Source organism: Arachis hypogaea, chromosome 20 (genome assembly GCF_003086295.3).
Source record: "Arachis hypogaea cultivar Tifrunner chromosome 20, arahy.Tifrunner.gnm2.J5K5, whole genome shotgun sequence".
In the NCBI taxonomy this organism is placed as follows: Eukaryota; Viridiplantae; Streptophyta; class Magnoliopsida; order Fabales; family Fabaceae; genus Arachis; species Arachis hypogaea.
The window spans coordinates 114192025-114198221 of record NC_092055.1 but is presented as its reverse complement, the minus strand read 5'-3'; the positions used below and the strand labels follow the sequence as shown (position 1 = coordinate 114198221).

General features: G+C 35.0%; 1 long non-coding RNA gene across 2 annotated transcripts; it reads left to right on the top strand.

Annotated features, from left to right (window-relative positions):
• On the top strand, positions 1-3984 carry LOC112786898 (uncharacterized). Of its 2 annotated transcripts, none has more exons than XR_011878886.1 (10): positions 1-542; positions 790-825; positions 1209-1272; positions 1430-1540; positions 1634-1772; positions 1882-1980; positions 2134-2576; positions 2807-2984; positions 3180-3264; positions 3602-3984. It is a non-coding gene; the product is annotated as an uncharacterized lncRNA (long non-coding RNA). The 2 variants fall into 2 exon arrangements; XR_003194362.2 differs by having other exon boundaries at positions 2788-2984.
• Positions 3985-6197: the final 2213 nt, after the last annotated feature.

Below are 6197 nucleotides of genomic sequence, written 5' to 3'. Positions count from 1 at the left end.
ATTTCACATATTCTTCCCTGCGCCTCTACACCCTCCCCTCCAAATGCTCTATCGGCGGCGCTTCTCAGCCTTGCACCGCCGTCGCACCTTTCGCCGCTGCCGCACCGAACCTCCATTGCACTGAACTTACATTGCCCCGTCACACCCCTTCCCGGCTCTTCTATGTGTGTTGCTCACGTCGTTCCCTTTCGAACCCTAATGTGCATTTCTCCGCCATTGTCTTCGTCGCCTTCGTCTACCTTCACAATTTTATAAAACTACAGCACCGATCGCTCATTCAGCGGCACTAACCATAACCAATGGCGTCCGCCGAGCAGCCATTGAAGAAGTGAAAGCACGACACTCTCCCGGAATCCCCACTGCCACACCACCGCCGCTAGCACCGCCGCTGTAATCTCCTCAAACCCTAGCTCGTCCGCCTACTCCTCCTCCTCCGCCTCTATCACAAGATGAGGTCGTCACCAAGCAGAGGAACAAAGATGAGGTTCGAACCATGTTTGAGAGCTACCGTCGCATCAAGCTCTTCTTGTCAAAGAAGGAAGGTGATTTCATCCATGACCTTGAACAGAGCTTCTTCGCTCTCGTAAATGCTTCTAGAGATAAACACTACTAAACAACACTTAATAGTTCATTCTCTATCTTTTTGGATGGTATAAATTTGAAATCAAGGTTAATGAATTTGAGTTTGTTTATACCATTCAGACCCTAATGTACCATTCTTCTCTTCCTCAGAATATAGCATTTTCTCATATCTTTCTAATTCAGTATTGCTTGCATCACCATTTGCAGGTCTGTGAATTGGACTTGATATTCAACTTCCATAAGGTTTGTCCCCGCAACTCCATGTCATGATTTATGTTAATAAACAAATAAATTGTAATAATAATTAGTTATTTCCATTTATTATTCAAGGTGGCCACCCTGAACAAAAAATGCTATGTTTCCCTAATTCCCTTAATCAAATACTATTTTGTGTTTTCAATGCTTGGTTCATTTGCCATAACTAAATAATCTTATAAGGATAGATGCTTTATTTGAATTTTGATCTGAGCTATCATTTTCTGTATATAATATTGCCTGAAAATTATTCCCAACTATTAATAATGTTAGTGTCTTGCTTCACGATGCAAAACTAGAAAGAACAAGTTGCTAACATAGACCTTAATCACGCTAACATGATGATCTTCACGGTTAACAAATGGATGCAGTTTCTCAGTGGAATAGAGAATTAGGGGAATAACAAAGTACTTCCAAGTCTGCAATGATAAAAAGGTAGGTCATTCATATTCTTTTGTTCTTTGACTTTATTTGATAATGTTTTGAATACTAATTAAAATGAAAATCAAGACTTGAAACTAGAGCTTGTGAAACTAAAAATGAAGCTAAAAGAGATCGAGAATTCCATACTGATCAAATCAGGAATTAGCAGCCCTATGGTGAGTGCCTTGCCTTCTATGCATTGAGGCTCTTTATGATTTCCAAAGCATCTTGGCACCTACTTCCTCTGGCTTGGGCATGGACAGGGACTACAGTAACTGGGGTTAGTTCAACATGCATATTTTACTTAATCCTTATTGTCTGTTTGAAAAATTCTTCTTTGTAATGCTCTCATTTTGCTATTTCTTTGTTATAGGCCATGACTGTCCTCACAAATCATTTTCAAAGAACAAATTGGTTGAGGACATTGTTGGAACTCTAGTTTCTTTGCCACTAATTTTTCCATATGAGCCATGGCGATTTATGCATGACAGACACCATGCAAAGACGAACATGTAAGTAGTGTTTCTCAATAATGATTTTAGTGGAAGATTTTGTAAATTATCAGCAGTTTCCTTATTGTTTTGTTGTGCTTTAAAAACTGTAATATCTCCATTGTTATAGGTTGTATGAAGATATTGCTTGGCACCCTGTTTAGAAAGATGAGTTTGATTCATCTCCTGTTTTGCAAAATGCAATAATATATTTCGAAATAGCTCACTGGTATGGTACATTATGAGATTTTTATTCTATGTGATCAACTATGCCCTATAATATCATTGTTTTGTTCCTCAAGAACTTCTTCGTTGACTTGAGCAGTGGGCAGTCTCAATTTTAATCTATACTAAATCTTGATATAACCATGCTCTCTGGCAGGTTGATGTGGCACTTTGATTTGAAGAAGTTCAGGACAAATGAAGTAAAGAGGGTCAAGATAAGTTTAGCTTGTGTTTTTGCCTTTATGGCGATTGGATGGCCGTTAATTATTTATAAGACAGGAATCATGCGATGGATCAAATTCTGGTTCATGCCATGGCTGGATAATTTCACTTTACATATAAAATTTGATATATGGTTATATCATTGGAGTTGGTAACATAGTTTTCAGTATCATATCACATCATAAGCCACACTGATTATTTTTTGATAAAAGATTATCATTTCAATAGTGTTTATAAATTGTAAAATGGATACTATTAATTTATTCTCATACAATCTGATGATCCCTTTTTTAGGCCTTTTCCTAACATATCTTGGGCTATACTTGATGAAAGGTCATGGACAACCGGCACTTCTCTACCTTGTTCCATGTACCTTAGGTAAGTAAATTAGTAGTAGTAGTAGTAAAAGTACATGGAAAAGTACATGGAAAACTAATGGAAATGTTCCTTATCCATTCTCGTGTTATGTTATTTGCTGAAAATGTTTAATAATTTTTCTATTTTGCAAAGTTGTCGCAAGTGTTGTAGACTTAATTGAAAATTTTTTTTCATGTCTTTTTCTTTGTTGTATACTTATACTGGCATGCAGTACTTTAAAATTTTTGCAGCAAAAAAAGTGTAGTTCCCTTTTCACTTGATCAAGAAGGCTGACTCAATCAGGAAGCACTTGGAGAGGAATAGGAAGGACAAGGACTCCAAATTCAGGTTGATTTTGGTAGAGAGCAGGATCCACCGCCTTGCACGTTACTACAAGAAGACCAAGAAGCTTCCACCCGTATGGAAATAGTAAGTATCAAATATGCATTCTCTTTAAATCACAACAGTTTCTTAATGTGCCTGAACTTTTATTTTGATGACTAGACACCAGGATGATGCATTTCATGAGTACTTCCATTTTTTAAAATCCTTGTGGTTCCCTGAATTGGGTTTTGTGTGGTTCATATTTTAATTGTGTTGTTTGTTCAACTTCTTGCTTCTTAGGCTTATCTGTGGATTACGGCCACATACACAGAGAGTAGAAAAGGTGGTGGAGATTGGCTTTCAACCTAGACTAGACCCAGGAAAGGTAAGATGATCTTTACTAATTTTTGCTTTCTTTTCATATAATGTTATCTGTCTTGGTAGGAATTCAATAACAATCTATGGATTTGATATGAAAAGGATGATGAAATTATGTTGTACTTAAATAAAGAAACCTAAATTGCACTTAGCTTCTCTTTACCAACTTCACATGGATAACGTACCAGAAACATAAAAAAAGGGGTGTACTTCCCATGCATATTTATTAGTTCTTTAGTCTTTACCTTTTTTTTGTCGGTATTTAATTTGGTAATAAAAAAGAAATTATATATTATGATTTAAATAAAATCGCTCATGCATTATATCTTACTCTGTTATTTCAGTTTGGATGTTTGAAATGTGTTTGTAACATCCCAAAATTGGGGGAAGAAGGACAAGCTGAGAAAGGAGCCAAGGAAGGAGGATCTAAGGTTCTCGGCCAAGTTTTGCTGCAAACTAGCCACATTCTCCCTTAAAGCTTCATTTTTCAGCTTCAAAAAAGTAGGATATTCTTGTTTAATTGATTTAGTTGAATGCATGTAACTGTAAGCTAATTAGCAAGTAGGATATTCATGCACTATATCTTACTCTAATTACATGTCGGCACTAAAAACATCTAGCAATTTGTTTAGCTTGGCTTGACTTGGCAAATATACACGCTAAGAGATTTCTTATTCCATAAGATTTGACTACATGCTCTTTTAATTAAATATTTGTTTGTGATGAATTATAGTTGATGTATCAACACACTTTGATGTATGGTTGTTACTTACTATTATAGTTGATGTATTAATACACTTTGTTTATGTTTTGAATTATATTAACTTGCTTGTTTATAGTACTTTTCTTTTAGTTTGATAATACGATGAATTTGTTTATTTTTTGAAATATTATAAATATTCGAATACAAAATAGATAAAAAAAATTGTATATATTTATTTTATATGAAAACAGGTTTATTTTTGTAATAGAAAAATCTAAAAAAAATTTCTTTTACCTTACCGACGGATTTTCTGTCTGTAATTAGAATGTAAGATGGTTTCCAAGATTCAAATTACAGACGTAAAATCCGTCAGAAAATCCGTCTGTAATTACAGACAAAAAATCCGTCGGAAAGTTCGTCATCTTAGGGAAATGGATAGAAAATTTACAGAGGAAAAATCCGTCGGTAATTTTTTAACGGAAAAAAATCTTTCGGTAAATAATTTCTGACGAGGCTTTTACAGAGGGACAAAATCCGTCGGTAACCAAAAATCCGTCTGTAATAAAGACTAAATCTGTCTGTAAATCTGTCTGTATTAATCCATTTTTTAGTTGTGACTGTATATGTGCTGCTCACTCAATTATGTTTGATTCATATGAATAGATATGTGAATGGTGTTTATTTGTTGTTACATTTATATGGACATTCATTTGATTGAGTAAATTTGGTAAATGTGCTAGTTTGCTGCTGAAATGCTGCCGAAAATTGTTTGAATATGTTTTCACTATTTATCTTTGGTACATTCGTTTAATTGAGTTTGGTATTCCATTAATTTTGCTTTGAAATGTTGCTGAGATCAATTAATTGATTATCCAGCTAATAGATTCAGTATTTTATTGCTAAAAGCTGAGATTTCTGTTATTTTGTTTCATTAAGCTGCATTGTTTGATTTGGTGCAACAAGGCTTTATTTGACAAATTTCTGTGTTAATAGAACCTTGTTTACCAAACGGATTTGAAAAAGATGCCCTAAGGAAGATTTATTGCAAATTTTAGTCATATCTTTGAATTCTTTGCTTGTTTTCAATTGTGATTTACTCATATGCATTGAATGGCTTAAATTGACTTTCAAATTAACCAAAACTTGGATTCTTTTGAGAATTAGAGCCTCTTTTGTAGGAATTCACAAGGTTGAGGATTCTTAACCTATGTGACTAGATTGATCCATTTTCACCATGCTTAAACTGCTTTAAGTCACATAGAGCATGAATTTTTCAATTCCTATTTCAAACTTGTGAATTTAATGCTTACTTGCAATTTGGTGTTTGAAATTTCCTCAACTGCTTTGTTAATCAATACTTTATCTTTTTAAACACCAAAATGCTTAAAATTATGCCAAGTGACTGTGACCATTTTTCATTTGATTATGTGCTACACACATACATTTACATCACTTGTTTTAGCATATTGCATTGTCGTGAAGTGAATGTGAGCCTGCTTGTTTTGAAACTCTTGAAACTTTTTAGAATTAAGGATCATACTTCTTATGCACATAACCCTTGACTTTTCTTTTCTTTTTCAACTAACTCTTTTTCTTTTTCTTCGTGTATAGCAACAATGTGTCCTTTACTCTTTTTTTGTCAAACAGGCAAGCTAATTTGCTTTGATGGATTCTAATTGATTGGAATGAGCTTTCTGCTAGAGTTGCTTTGTCATTTCACTTATTCTTCCAATCAATTTTATTCCTTCCTTCTACTTCACTCATAATTGTGTATTCGCCTCTATTTTTGTTATGCTGCTTGCTTATATTTCTGATTTATATGCCTTATATCACTTTTCGTATCCCCGTTTCCTTTTATCCTTTTCAAGATGACTGACAGGAAGAGAAAGAGTAAGGCCACTGGCCCGAGTAAGAGGAAAAGATCCTCACGGACTGCTGAAATAACGGAAGATTCATTATTAGAGAGACAGCTCAGTGAGAGGGACAAAGCCAATCAAAACACATCCTCCTCTGACCCGTCTAAGTTCACAAACCTCTACTCAGAGCTGAGGTTCCTGCATTTTTTTGAGAAGCGAAGCCTCCATATTGAGAAGAAGCTTCAGATACCTCCAGAGCTGCAAAAATACACTGAGCATCAGATCGAGCAGTGGGGTTGGACATTCCTGGATCGGGACCTAGTAGGAGTGAATGCATTTTGGGTCTGCGAATTCTACTACAATTTTTACAGAGCGACCCTA